This window comes from Balaenoptera borealis (genome assembly GCF_965194805.1).
Source record: "Balaenoptera borealis genome assembly, chromosome: 9".
NCBI classification, from domain to species: Eukaryota; Metazoa; Chordata; class Mammalia; order Artiodactyla; family Balaenopteridae; genus Balaenoptera; species Balaenoptera borealis.
Window position 1 is genome coordinate 105492048 of NC_138873.1, and position 16389 is coordinate 105508436.

Sequence of the window (16389 nt, forward strand, 5' to 3'; positions counted from 1 at the left end):
GGCACATTTTGTAAATCTTTGGCCCAGGTGATAAACTGGGTCCACTCCTCAGCCACACACACAAGTATTAAATTCTCTTCCCTTCACAGGAGTTAAACTTCCAGACACCATTGTCTACTTCCTATTCTGGCTTCTACCTCCACAATCTGCTTTATCTGTTTGTTTCATTTAAGGTCCACAGAGAGAGTTTTCTTTTTATTTTATAGCTGCTGTTATGTGTGGATTTCTGCATAAATTATTCACTATTATCTTGACCAGAATTACAGATATATATATATATATATATATATATATATATATATATATATATACACATATATACATATATACATATATATATATATATATACACATATATACATATATATGTCCTTTTTTAAGACCATAATTTTCTCTTTTGAATTGAGGGTGCAGAGTATACATATTATATGAAGGAGGAGTTTAACCTCTCTAATGCTTTCTTTATATCTTTATTTCAGTGCCATGCTTATCATAGAATAATGTAAAGGGTATTCAGTGACTATCAAAACGTGTAATGATGTCAGATACACTTTCTTAAAGAATACTAGAATTGCAAATTTATTCTAATATTAAGTCACTTGATTTGTGAAATCTGACTCCATTTAAGAAATATCTTTTCTAATATATCTGCTTTCACCATATGCACAGAATGTCCCCAGTAGTTTGGGTCATACGCAATATTTTGAGAACTGGCTATATCCCATATAATGTGTCCTTGGACCTATAGACTCACCAGCTATATGGTTTCTAACAGAAGCTATTCTAATGACATTCAATGACATTAAGTGTACTTAATAGTGAAGTGTATTTGTTGCTGCTTGAAAATACACTATTGTTTAAAGGAAAAATAAATCTTTTAAACTGCCATACACATTCTTGGATATGTTTCACGTGGCTACATCCACCACCACTCTTTTATTTTTAATTTTTATACAATTCCCCAAGATTACTCCCCATTCACAGTTACCATAAAACAGTGGCCACATGATCCCAATCCTTACACTTTTATATTTTAGATAAATTAGATGTTAATGTTAGTGTGTATTTATTATACCTTAGTTTATATATACTATATATATACATAACATATATATATATATATTTATTACAGATTTCTTCTTACAAGAATTCTGCATATTCTATACTGCTTTTAAATAGGTTTACAGAAGGGACTTCCCTGGAGGTCCAGTGGTTAAGACTCCATGCTTCCAGTGCAGGGGATGTGGGTTCGATCCCTGGTCAGGGAACCAAGATCCCACGTGCCACACATGCAGCCAAATAAATTAATTAATTAATTAAAAGTTTACAGAGATAATCATGTCATGTAACCAGGATCTTTGTCAAGGAGTGTTTGATATAACAGTCTGATTGCACACACTTTTTTTGAGAACTGCCAAAGTGAATAAGAAACCTTAACAGAAAAAAAAAAAAAAAAAAAAAAGGTGGAGTGCTTCAATGCAAAGAGAATATCTGAATAGGGTCTACAAGAAATTCTTTTGTAATGCTGCTACCTAGAGGTTGGAATATTAATCAAAGTTAAATATTAATTCTGTTTCTTACCTCTACATCTGGAGCTCGGTTTAGTTTTTTTTTTTTTTAAGTAATGCTATATTCACAAGCCTTATTAACATTAATTTTTCTTTTAAATTTTTACCTGGCTTGTCAAAAATTGTGATCTCAAAACTATGACTTTTCTAGTTGCCATTTCTATGAACAAAGACCACGAAAATTTGAGAGTACAGCGAAAGAAAATTACTTTAAAATATCTGCTATAGCTTAAAACAATGACCAATTAAAACAATCTCTTTTTACTCATTATTTTAATGCTTAAATATCTGAACTTAATGCACTCTATTTATAATTTGTTTATCTTAAACTATTTCATATGCAGTATTTTCCATGAAAATGCCCACCTCTTGAAAATAAACAATTTACTTATAATAAAGCTTTAATTCCATAAATTTGAATAAATTAATACAGGTGAAGATTTGCCTTTTTATTTGGCGGCCCAATACACTGGCATACTCCCTAGGTAGGCTGTGCTTGCTCTGACTTGCTCGCAGTCTCTATGTCAATGTGTCCTGCCACCATCTACTGAGGCACTCACACCAGCATCCCTATGAACATCTTAGACGACCCACATTCCTTTCTCCTCCACCTCCTATGGCTACTCGATTACTAGATCACATACTCTGCTCTCTAAACGTATTTAAAATCCATCCCTCATGTCCACCCTCTTTCTGTAATAATCTCCCAAATGGGGAACGTTTTAAAATTTCTCCTGCTTCAGATTCATTGACCCCGTGAGTCACAAGTGATTCTTCAAACATTTTCAGATCAATAATACTACTTACATCAGTAAACATCTTGAAGGGCTGTTCCGTTTTCTTCTGAATAAAATTTATCTTTATATTAATGTCATCCTGATTTTGTCCCAGTGGCCTCTCCTGCTTCATTCCTTACCATATATTTATATAGTATACACTTTTTGTAATGCTTATTATGTATCAGGTACTGTTCTAAATGCTTTCCAAAGACCGACCCTTTGTAGGCACTGCTATTATTTCCATGTAGACAGCAGAGGAAGCACAGAGCAAGAAAGTAACTTGGCCACAATCACACAGTTACTAAGTGGCAGAGCCTGCATTGGAACCCAGCTTCTCCGCCTCTAGAATCTGCCATTGATCTCTTTCCTCCTGCCTCTGTTCTGCCTCATGAAAAAATTAGCCATACTGGAAAATCATAATTGTATGATTTATGTTTTCTTTTTCCTAGGTATCTTCAAATAGTCGGTACTTTCTGTTTGGAATGTGTGCGTGTGTGTGTGTGTGTGTGTGTTTCTGTGTACAAAGTATATGTTTTTCTCACATTATATGAGAAAATAATATTTATTTTATGCAAACTCAAATAAGACTTCTCTGAGCCTTTAAATCTTAAATTCTTCTCTCATTCCTTTTTCTTTGACTTCCCACAGTAAACAAGATATCAAGTGCACGTGTATTTAACATAAAAAAAGAAAAGAAAAACTTTTACACTTTCACTTTTTTTAATGGGAGGCAAACATTTATTTGATAAATATTTCATAGTGTAATAGACAAAAATTAATACCTTCAATAAAACACACACACCTAGGAAGTAAACAGTGGTAGCGCCGTTATTTTAGACCATGGTCCTCAGTGCTTTAGCTGATGATGGAAGTCAGCTGTGATGGGCCAGCCAGGTTTGGAGGGCTGCTCCAACCAGAGTAGATTTGCTTCCACTGATTTTATATATTGGGCTTCTGAGTAAGGCTTTTGTTTGAAGAAAGTGTACTAATGATATTAAAACCAAAACTCTGAAATCCACTGTCTAAGATATAGTATTATGGATCCAGAAAAAGGTTTATATAGTGACATTATATTATTTTTTCTTCCAGTTTTATTAGGATATAACTAACATATAGCACTGTGTATGTTTAAGGTATATAGCATAGTGATTTGACTTACACATATCATGAAATGGGCACCACTGTAAGGTTAGTGAACATCCATCATTTCAGTACATACAAAATTAAAGAAGTAGAAAAAATTATTTTTCCATTGTGATGAGAAATCTTAAGATTTACTCTCTTAACTTTCATGTGTAACATAAAGCTGTGTTATTATATCTATCATGTTGTGCATTGCATCCCTAGTACTTGTCAATATTTATCGTGTACTAGAAATTAGTACCTTTTGACCACCTTCATCCAGTTCCCCCTCCCCCCACAACAAGCCTCTGATAACCACAAATTTGGACCCTTTTACTATGAGTTTGCTTGTTTGTTTTTGAAGTATAATTGACCTATAGCACTAGTTCTTAGTATAACATAGTGATTTGATATTTCTATACATTTCAAAATGATCACTAAGATAAGTCTAGTAATCATCTGTCACCAAAGATATTACATAGTTATTGACAAAATTCTCCACACTGTACATTTTATACTTGTGACTCGTATTTTGTAACCGGAACTTTGTGCCTCTCAATCTCCCTCACCTATTTCTTTCCTCCCCTGCCCCCTTCCCATCTGGCAACACCTGTTTATTCTCTGCATCTTTAACTCTGTTTCTCTTCTTTTAAGTTTGTTCATTTGTTTTGATTTTAGGTTCCACATATAAGTGATAGCAAACAGTATTTGTTTTTCTGTTTGTCTTATTTCACTAAGCATGATACCGTCTAGGTCCATCCAAGTTGTTTCAAATGACAAAATTTCATTCTTATTAATGGCTGAGTAGTATTTCATTGTATATATACATCTTCTTTACCCATTCATCTATTGATGGGCACTTAGGTTGCTTTCAAATATTGGCTATTGTAAATATTGCTGCAATGAACATAGGGGTGTATATATCTTTTTGAATTAGCATTTTTGTTTTCTTTGATAAATATCCAGGAGTGGATGTGCTGGATCATATAGTCATTCTGTTTTTTTAAATGTTGTGGGGAATCTCCATATCGTTTTCAATAGTGTCTGAACCAATTTGCACTGCCACAAAGAGTGCCCAAGGGTTCCTTTTTTCCACATCCTCACCAACACTGATTATTTGTTGTCTTTTAGTTGATAGCCATTCTGACAGGTGCTAGGAGATAGTTCATTGTGGTTTTGATTTTCATTCCCTAATGATTAGTGATGTGGAGCATCTTTTCCTGTGTCTGTTGGCCATCTGTATGTCTTCTTTAGAAAATGTCTATTTGGGTCCTCTGCCCATTTTTAACATTGTGTTTATGTTGAGTTGCATGACTTATTTGTATATCTTGGATATTAACCCTTTATTGGATGCATCATTAGCAAACATCGTCTCCTATTCAGTAAGTGGACTTTCCATTTTGTTGATAGTTCCCTTCAATGTGCAAAAGCTTTTCAGTTTGATGTAGTCCCATTTGTCTATTTCTGCTTTTGTTTCCTTTGCTAAGGAGAGAGATGCATAAAAGTATTGTTGAGACAGACATCAAAGAGTGAACTGCTTATGTTTTCTTATAGAGATTTTATGGTTTCAGGTCTTTCATTTAAGTCTCTGATCCAATTTGAGGTTTTTTTTTTTTCTTTTTTTTTTAATATGGTGTGAGAAAATAGTTCAGTTTGATTCTTTTGCATATTGCTGTCCAGTTTTCTCAACATCATCTATTGAAGAGGCTGTCTTTTCCCCATTGTATATTCTTGCCCCCTTTGTCATAGATTAATTGCCCATATATATGTGGGTGCATATCTGCACTCTCTATTCTGTTCCATTGATCTATGTGTCTGTGTTCGTGTCAGTACCATACTGTTTTGATTACTGTAGCTTTGTAGTATAGTTTGAAATCTGGGAGTGTGATACTTCCAGCATTGTTATTCTTTCTCAAGATTGTTTTAGATTTCAGGGTCTATTGTGATACTGTACAAACTTTAGAAATATTTATTATAGTTTTGTGAAAAACACCATTGTGTTTGGGTAGGATTGTATGAAATCTGTAGATTGCCTTGGGTAGTATGGTCATTTTAACAATATTAATTCTTCCAATCCATGAGCACAGCATATCCTCCAATCCATTTGTTTTGTCTTCAATTTCTTTCCTCTGTGTCTCAGAGTTTTCTGAGTACAGGACTTTTACATCCTTAGTTAGATTTATTCCTAAGTATTTTATTCTTTTTGATGTGATATTAAATGGGATTATTTTCTTAATTTCTCTTTCTGATACTTCACTGTTAGTGTATAGAACCAACACAGATATCTGTATAGACATCATATACATCCCAGCAGCATACTCCCTTCTGGTCACCAGAGCTATATGCTGGAAGGGTGCCCTCTATGTGGGCTGTGTAGGCCCTTCTACTGTGATGGGCTGAGTATTATGTGTGCAGTAGTAAGCATAGCTGGTCCAAAATCCATCCGGTTACCAGGATCTGCCTATTGCATAACTGCCATCTCCTAGTTGGAGGGGGTGGGGGGCTGGTTCCTAGCACATTTGGCTCCATGGCCCAGGGAGTCCTGGGCTGGTGTCAGCCCACTGGTGGGTGGTGCCAGGTCCCAAGGTGGCTGGCTATGGAGCCAGGGGTCCTGGAACTAGTGTTAGCCTGCTGGTGTGTGGGGATATTTTCCGACATGGCTGGTTGTGGGATCTGGTGGGGTCTAGTAGCTGGTGCTGCCCCATATGTAGGTGGGGCTGGGGCCTAGTAGGTCACAAGACTAGTGCCCACCCACTAGTGGATATGCTTTCTGGGGTCTTTGGCTGTAGGGCCTAAGGGGCCTCAAAGTTGGGTTTGGATTACTGGTGGGCCAAGTTGGGACCCTGGGGATCCTGAAGAGCTGGTGCTGACCCACTGATTTGCAGTGCCACGTCCTGAGGTCTCTAGTGTCAGGATTCTGGGAGTCACAGTGTTTGTGTCAGCCCACTGGTGGGTGGAGCTGAGTCCTGGGCCCCTTGTGGGTGAAGTCAGGTCCCATGGCTTCTGGATGCTTAGGAGATCCTACAGCAGCTGATCTGCTCATGCATGGGGCTATGTCCAACCTGGATAGCTGTTTGGTTTTGCAGGAGGGGGTCCCAGGACTGGTATTGAATAGTTGGTGTGTACAGGCAGGTCCTGATACTAATAGCTAGAGAGAGGATTCCAAAATGGCGCTTGTCAACATCAGTGTCCTTGTGGTAGCATGAGATCCCAAAAGTGTCTGCCACCAATGTCTATGTCCCCCAAGTGAGTCCTAGTATTCTGTCTTTCTGGGAGGCTCTCCAAGTTAGCAAGTGGATTTGACCCAAGCTCCTTTTAAATTACTGATTCTATCCTGGATCCTAGAACACGTGAAATTTTGTGTATTCCTTTTAAGAGTAGAGTCTCTATTTCCTATAGCCCTTTGACTCTCCCAACAGTGATCTCCATTGGCCTTCAAACCAAATGTTCTGGACTTTGTTTTCCTGGTGCAGGACACCTGAGCTGAGGAGCTCAATATGGGGCTTAGACCTCTCACTTCTTGGAAACAACCTCTGTAATTTTATTTATTCTACACTTTTTTGGGTCACCCACCAGGGTGTGTGGGTCTTGACTCTATTGTATCTCCAACTCTCCTATCCATCTTGTTGTGATTTCTTCTTTACATCTTTAGTTGTAAATCTTTTTTGCTGATCTTCAGGTCATTCTCATTGATAGTTGCTCTGTATATAATTGTAAACTTGGTGTGCCCGTGGAAGGAGGTGAGCTCAGGGTTTTCCTACTTCACCATCTTTGAACAATACTATTTTTATCCCCATGGACACTACTAGTTCTAGCCATACATCCCTTATGCATAGTTCTCAAAAAGAAGCAAAGGCTACATTCTAATTACAATAATTTAAAGATAGTTTAATGAAGGAACTAATTTAAAGTGTGCACAAAGTAAAGAGAAACCACATGCAATAATGCATAGACTACTACTATTCTTTCTTAAAACGGTTGGAGAAGAGAACAGTTAATGGAACCAGAAAGCAGGAGCATGTGGAGAAGGCCACTGTGCATGGAGCAGTAACTTTTGGTGGCAGGATGCTTCAAGCCTAGGGCTACCCTACAAGGAGTGAACTAGGGAAATAAACACGCTAATCACCACCTCCTTTCTCCCCACAGTTTTCTCCTAGGGCTCTCATTAATGGAATCCACCTGGAATCCAAGAGGCAGGAAGGCTCATTGATCTCTTTCATACAGGAGAATCTCCTTGGGCAAAGAGCAGAATGGGAATGAAGGGTGAAACCAAAGGAGCAAGATGAAGATTCCCAGCACATATCCTTCACAGGAGAGAATGACAGTTCTCAATCCTTAGGGGCTCAATGTAAACATCTAAAGAGACCCCTCTATATTAAGGATTAAAAAGATTAAGTCTGTTTAAGATTGACTGTTTAAGCAGAGTTGAATATTTTAAAAGTTAATGTGAAAAATGTTAAGCTTTGTTGTTGTAAAAAGCTAATCCATTTTAGGATTAGACAGACAACTCAAACTTATGCTAAATAATTGACTGCTGGTTTGACTCCTTTAACATTTTTTGCTATTTGTTGTGTTTGGTCAGGAAACATAAGATTACAGATCTACACTTCCATTATGTTCCAATCTGTATATCACAGAATATGAAAATCCATCAGCACTGATATTTTTATGTCAATCACTAAATAAACTGTAATGTGTCAAAGTAATGTGTAGTGTAGTTTTGTCGATAAGATACACAAAGCAACTACCTGGTTATTTTTAGCAACCTATTATTATGGATGTCATTTTGTCTCATTTATAGATTCTTACAGTAGCCAAAGGGAGATAAGTTAATGATGTTTTGGTGAATTAAAGCAAATTAAATGAAAATAAAAGATCGCAGCTGGAAAAGAATACTTGTTATTGGTACACGCACTGGCCCCTGTGTTCATGTTATAAGTACTGACATTCTACACATACTTGTAATATCTGTACTCTTCTTTTGGAATGGATTATTAAAAGTGACTATGCATGCTAATGAAGGGGAAAAAAAAGGATACTACTATGAAGAGCTTATAATGGTATATAGTTTGATATAACCAATATAAGCTATAAGGATGTTTCTATTTCTGACATTATGTGAATCTAGATATCCTGCACGGTAATCTTGCATTCAGAAAACTAAGTATGCAGGATAAAATTTTATATGTAGAGCTGAGTGAGCAAAAACTAAGGGACTCTCAGAAAATAAATGCAAATTTAAATTGCTGGTCTTGAGACCTAAGAAAGCAGTTAATTTTTTGCTTCAAGGCTGGTTTTAAAAACTGGTGACATCAGTTTCTGTTTCCACTGCCACCTGGCATACAAAGGACAGGAGAAAAACCTAGGGATTTCACCCTAAGTAGGAGTCCAATAGGAGTCTACATAGAAGTGTTTCTATTCTTAATGAATGAGAGGACTAAGGATAAACCTACTCCTGAGAAGGTGAAATTAAGAAATTAGTTGACTTGAATTTGGCTCTGTGGGGATGAAAAGCATTCTCCCTTGAGAAATTACAAGCACAGACTAGATCTCATGCAGTTTTGCAGCTCAAATTCACACAATTTGTTTGAGAAAACTTTGCAAGAGTATAATAAATGTTATCCTGTGTTGGAGGAGCTGATAAAATCATGGCTTGCACTATTACAAATAAAAACCACCTTCAAAACCAGGTCTATTCCCAAAGATAAAAGAATATGAGCTCACAGTCAACAATGACCAAATGCAGATAAAATATAGCACCGTGAGTAACAGAAAGTAGAACAAAGAATAAAATGAGATTGGCAAAGATTTACATACAGGAAGCATAAATCACTGACTGTAAAGTAAATATGTTTTTAAAAGCAACAGATAGATGTTAAAATATGTGTAAGGAACAAGAGGTGTAAAAATAAGCAATCTGGTCCAAAAAGGTATTGAAGAGATCATTCAGAAATAAAAAACATCTTAATCAAAAAATATTCAAGATAATATTTAAACAGTGGAAAAAAAATTTAAGGAATTGTGACATATGTAATGATTATCTAGAGTGTATTGAAGAGGCAGGCAGTGCTGGGTGTGGTCATTCAAAAGCAAGTAGAAGACATAGGAAACAGAGTGACAGTTCTCACATACATCAAATTGCAAATATGAAAAGAAATGAGTGCTCATAGTTTAAAATTTGCCAAAGTCAGTGAAAGATACTCATACTCAGTGACTGCAATTAAAGAAAGTAAGTTTTTAAAAACGTAACCAGACTTATCTTACTGAGAGTACAGAACACCAAATACAAACATAAGATCTTAAAAATCAGAGAGTTTCACTTAAAAAAAAATTAAAAAAAAAAAACAAAAGCAGAACAAAAATCTATGAATAGGTTGTTGATTAGCATTACACATCTCAACAACAGAAAAAAATAAAAGTAAGATAGAGAACAAAAAATTTGAAAATATTTTAAAGAATATAAAAAAATGAGAAATAAACATAATAAGAGGCTGCTTACATAAGATAGCTAAAATTAATCCAGATAAATCAGTAATCACAGTTAATGCAAGAGGGTTAAACTCTCTAAACAAAAGACAAAGATTGTCAGAATATTAAGAAAAACTCATAAAATGAAGTTATATGTTGCTTAGTTCAGATACATCTTGAATATAAGGACATAGAATGTTTTTTTCAGTAGTTTTAACCTGTTATTGATGTACCCAAAGAAGATGAAGAACAAGGACAGCTCACAGGTGAATTGCCTTATAGAAGACAGGGGAATAATCAACTCAAATATCTGGAATTAGTCTGATGGAGCAGAGAAAGTCTGCTTACGTGTTTCTCAAATTTGCAAGGTTTTAGTATCAGAGATGAACTACCAGAAATGTATGAAAGAGTAGGGGCAAGATGGCAGAAGAGTAAGACGCGGAGATCACCTTCCTTCCCACAGATACAGTAGAAATACATCTACACGTGGAACTGCTCCTACAGAACTCCCACTGAACGCTGGCAGAAGACGTCAGACCTCCCAAAAGGCAAGAAATTCCCCACGTACTTGGGTAGGGTAAAAGAAAAAAGAAATAACAGAGAGAAAAGAATAGGGACGGGACCTGCGCCAGTGGGAGGGAGCCGTGAAGGAGGAAAGGTTTCCAGGCACTAGGAAGCCCCTTTGCGGGCAGAGACTGCGGGTGGCAGAGGGGGGAAGCTTCGGAGCCACGGAGGAGAGTGCAGCCACAGGGGTGCGGAGGGCAAAGCGGAGAGACTCCCGCACAGAGGCTCAGCGTCAACCAGCACTCACCAGCCCGAGAGGCTTGTCTGCTCACCCGCCGGGGCGGGCGGGGGCTGGGAGCTGAGGCTCGGGCTTTGGTGCTAGCCGGGAGGGAGTCCGGGAAAAAGTCTGCAGCTGCCGAAGAGGCAAGAGACTTTTTCTTGCCTCTTTGTTTTGCGGTGCGCAAGGAGAGGGGATTCAGAGCGCTGCCTAAACGAAATCCAGAGACGGGTGCGAGCCGCGGCTATCAGCACGGATCCCACAGCAACAGGGGCGCAGAGGGAAAAACGGAGAGATTCCCGCACAGAGGCTCAGCGCCGAGCAGCACTCACCAGCCCGAGAGGCTTGTCTGCTCACCCACTGGGGCAGGCGGGGCTGGGAGCTGAGGCGCGGGCTTCGGTCGGATCGCAGGGAGAGGACTGGGGTTGGCGGCGTGAACACAGCCTGAAGGGGTTGGCATGCCGCGGCAAGCCTGGAGGGAGCCGGAGAGGAGGTCTGCAGCCGACGAGGAGGCAAGAGACTTTTTCTTGCCTCTTTGTTTCGCAGCGCGGAAGGAGAGGGGATTCAGAGCGCCGCCTAGACGAATTCCAGAGGCGGGCGTGAGCTGCGGCTAACAGCGCTGACCCCAGAGATGGGCACGAGCTGCGGCCAACAGCGCGGACCCCAGAGACTGGTAGGAAACGCTAAGGCTGCTGCTGCCACCACCAAGAAGCCTGTGTGCGAGCACAGGTCACTCTCCACACTGCCCCTCCCAGGAGCCAGTGCAGCTCGCCACTGCCAGGCTCCCGTGATCCGGGGACAACTTCCCCGGGAGAAAACACAGCGTGCCTCGGGCTGCTGCAACGTCACGACGCATCTGACGCCGCAGGCTCGCCCCGCCTCCTCCGTACCGCTCCCTCCCCCGGCCTGAGTGAGCCAGAGCCCCCGAAGCAGCTGCTTCTTTAACCCCGTTCTGTCTGGGCGGGGAACGGATGCCCTCAGGCGACGTACATGCAGAGGCGGGTCCAAATCCAAAGCTGAACGCTGGGAGCTGTATGAACAAAGAAGAGAAAGGGAAATCTCTCCCAGCAGCCTCAGAAGCAGCAGATTAAAGCTCCACAAACAACTTGATGTGCCTGCATCTGTTGAATACCTGAATAGACAACGAATCATCCCAAATTCAAAAGGTGGACTTTAGGAGCAGGATATATTAATTTCCCCTTTTCCTTTTTTTGAGTGTATATGTGTATGATTCTGGGTGAGATTTTGTCTGTATAGCTTTGCTTTCACCATCAGTCCTAGGGTTAGGTCCGTCCATTTTTTTTTTTTTTTTTACTTAAAAAATTTTTTTTTTCCTAATATATGTTTTCTTAATAATTTTTTCCGTATTTCCTATTTTTAGAAATTAAAAAAAAATTTTAATAAGTTTTTTCATATTTTTTATTTTAAAAAATTAAATTTTTTTTTAATAAATTTTTTTCTTAAAATTTTTTTCTTATTTTTTACTATAAAAAATTAATAAATCTATTTTTAAAAAATTAAAAAAACTTTTTTTCTGAATACATTTACTCTTAATAATTTTTTTCTTATTTTTTATTATAATAGCTTCATTTTATTTTATTTTATCCTCTTTTTTTCTTTCTATTTTTTCTCCCTTATATTCTGAGCTGTGTGGATGAAAGGCTCTTGGTGCTCCAGCCAGGCATCAGGGCTGTGCCTCTGAGGCGGGAGAGCCAACTTCAGGACACTGGTCCACAAGAGACCTACCAGCTCCACGTAATACCAAACGGCAAAAATCTCTCAGAGATCTCCATCTCAACATCAAGACCCAGCTTCACTCAACGACCAGCAAGCTACAGTGCTGGACACCCTATGCCAAACAACTAGCAAGACAGGAACACAGCCCCATCCATTAGCAGGGAGGCTGCCTAAAATCATAAGGCCACAGACACCCCAAAACACACCACCAGACGTGGACGTGCCCACCAGAAAGACAAGATTCAACCTCAACCACCAGAACACAGGCAATAGTCCTCTCCACCAGGAAGCCTACACAACCCACTGAACCAACCTTACCCACTGGGGACAGATACCAAAAACAACGGGAACTACGAACCTGCAGCCTGTGAAAAGGAGACCCCAAACACAGTAAGATAAGCAAAATGAGACAACAGAAAAACACACAGCAGATGAAGGAGCAGGGTCAAAACACACCAGACCTAACAAATGAAGAGGAAATAGGTAGTCTACCTGAAAAAGAATTCAGAATAATGATAGTAAGGATGATCCAAAATCTTGGAAATAGAATAGACAAAATGCAAGAAACATTTAACAAGGACGTAGAAGAACTAAAGAGGAACCAAGCAACGAATAAAACACAATAAATGAAATTAAAAATACTCTAGATGGGATCAATAGCAGAATAACTGAGGCAGAAGAAAGGATAAGTGACCTGGAAGATAAAATGGTGGAAATAACTACTGCAGAGCAGGATAAAGAAAAAAGAATGAAAAGAACTGAGGACAGTCTCAGAGACCTCTGGGACAGCATTAAACGCACCAACATTCGAATTATAGGGGTCCCAGAAGAAGAAGAGAAAAAGAAAGGGACTGAGAAAATATTTGAAGAGATTATAGTTGAAAACTTCCCTAATATGGGAAAGGAAATAGTTAATCAAGTCCAGGAAGCACAGAGAGTCCCATACAGGATAAACCCAAGGAGAAACATGCCAAGACACATATTAATCAAACTGTCAAAAATTAAATATAAAGAAAACATATTAAAAGCAGCAAGGGAAAAACAACAAATAACACACAAGGGAATCCCCATAAGGTTAACAGCTGATCTTTCAGCAGAAACTCTGCAAGCCAGAAGGGAGTGGCAGGATATACTTAAAGTGATGAAGGAGAAAAACCTACAACCAAGATTACTCTACCCAGCAAGGATCTCATTCAGATGTGATGGAGAAATTAAAACCATTACAGACAAGCAAAAGCTGAGAGAGTTCAGCACCACTAAACCAGCTTTACAACAAATGCTAAAGGAACTTCTCTAGGCAAGAAACACAAGAGAAGGAAAACACCTACAATAACAAACCCAAAACATTTAAGAAAATGGGAATAGGAACATACATATCGATAATTACCTTGAATGTAAATGGATTAAATGCTCCCACCAAAAGACACAGACTGGCTGAATGGATACAAAAACAAGACCCATATCTATGCTGTCTACAAGAGACCCACTTCAGACCTAGAGACACATACAGACTGAAAGTGAGGGGATGGAAAAAGATATTCCATGCAAATGGAAATCAAAAGAAAGCTGGAGTAGCAATTCTCATATCAGACAAAATAGACTTTAAAATAAAGAATATTATAAGAGACAAAGAAGGACACTATATAATGATCAAGGGATCGATCCAAGAGGAAGGTATAACAATTGTAAATATTTATGCACCCAACATAGGAGCACCTCAATACATAAGGCAAATACTAACAGCCATAAAAGGGGAAATCGACAGCAACACAATCATAGTAGGGGACTTTAACACCCCACTTTCACCAATGGACAGATCATCCAAAATGAAAATAAATAAGGAAACACAAGCTTTAAATGATACATTAAACAAGATGGACTTAATTGATATTTATAGGACATTCCACCCAAAAACAACAGAATACACATTTTTCTCAAGTGCTCATGGAATATTCTCCAGGATAGATCATATCTTGGGTCACAAATCAAGCCTTGGTAAATTTAAGAAAATTGAAATCGTATCAAGTATCTTTTCTGACCACAACGCTATGAGACTAGATATCAATTACAGGAAAAGATCTGTAAAAAATACAAACACATGGAGGCTACACAATACACTACTTAATAACGAAGTGATCACTGAAGAAATCAAAGGGGAAATCAAAAAATACCTAGAAACAAATGACAATGGAGATACGACGACCCAAAACCTATGGGACGCAGCAAAAGCAGTGCTAAGAGGGAAGTTTATAGCAATACAAGCCTACCTCAAGAAACAGGAAACATCTCGAATAAACAACCTAACCTTGCACCTGAAGCAATTAGAGAAAGAAGAACAAAAAAACCCCAAAGCTAGCAGAAGGAAAGAAATCATAAAGATCAGGTCAGAAATAAATGAAAAAGAAATGAAGGAAACAATAGCAAAAATCAATAAAACTAAAAGCTGGTTCTTTGAGAAGATAAACAAAATTGATAAACCATTAGCCAGACTCATCAAGAGAAAAAGGGAGAAGACTCAAATCAATAGAATTAGAAATGAAAAAGGAGAAGTAACCACTGACACTGCAGAAATACAAAAGATCATGAGAGATTACTACAAGCAACTCTATGCCAATAAAATGGACAACCTGGAAGAAATGGACAGATTCTTAGAAATGCACAAACTGCCGAGACTAAACCAGGAAGAAATAGAAAATATGAACAGACCAATCACAAGCACTGAAATTGAAAATGTGATTAAAAACCTTCCAACAAACAAAAGCCCAGGACAAGATGGCTTCACAGGTGAATTCTATCAAACATTTAGAGAAGAGCTAACAACTATCCTTCTCAAACTCTTCCAAAATATTGCAGAGGGAGGAACACTCCCAAACTCATTCTACGAGGCCACCATCACCCTGATACCAAAACCAGACAAAGATGTCACAAAGAAAGAAAACTACAGGCCAATATCACTGATGAACATAGATGCAAAAATCCTCAACAAAATACTCGCAAACAGAATCCAACAGCACATTAAAAGGATCATACACCATAATCAAGTGGGGTTTACCCCAGGAATGCAAGGATTCTTCAACATACGCAAATCAATCAATGTGATACACCATATTAACAAATTGAAGGAGAAAAACCATATGATCATCTCAATAGATGCAGAGAAAGCTTTCGACAAAATTCAACACCCATTTATGATAAAAGTCCTGCAGAAAGTAGGCATAGAGGGAACTTTCCTCAACATAATAAAGGCCATATATGACAAACCCACAGCCAACATTGTCCTCAATGGTGAAAAACTGAAACCATTTCCACTAAGATCAGGAACAAGACAAGGTTGCCCACTCTCACCACTATTATTCAACATAGTTTTGGAAGTGTTAGCCACAGCAATCAGAGAAGACAAAGAAATAAAAGGAATCCAAATCGGAAAAGAAGAAGTAAAGCTGTCACTGTTTGCAGATGACATGATACTATACATAGAGAATCCTAAAGATGCTACCATGAAACTACTAGAGCTAATCAATGAATTTGGTAAAGTAGCAGGATACAAAATTAATGCACAGAAGTCTCTTGCATTTCTATACACTAATGACGAAAAATCTGAAAGTGAAATTAAGAAAACACTCCTGTTTACCATTGCAACAAAAAGAATAAAATATCTAGGAATAAACCTACCTAAGGAGACAAAAGACCTGTATGCAGAAAATTATAAGACACTGATGAAAGAAATTAAAGATGATACAAATAGATGGAAAGATATACCATGTTCCTGGATTGGAAGAATCAACATTGTGAAAATGACTCTACTACCCAAAGCAATCTACAGATTCAATGCAATCCCTATCAAACTACCACTGGCATTTTTCACAGAACTAGAACAAAAAATTTCACAATTTGTATGGAAACACAAAAGACCCCGAATAGCCAAAGCAATCTT

General features: G+C 38.2%; 1 long non-coding RNA gene across 1 annotated transcript in view; it reads right to left on the minus strand.

Annotated features, from left to right (window-relative positions):
- Nucleotides 1–1600: 1600 nt before the first annotated feature.
- Nucleotides 1601–16389, minus strand: part of LOC309634738 — a 567974-nt gene continuing 553185 nt past the window's right edge. The window contains exon 2 of the long non-coding RNA XR_014248390.1: nt 1601–6862. This is a non-coding gene — a long non-coding RNA (uncharacterized lncRNA). The remainder of the gene's footprint in view (nt 6863–16389) is intronic.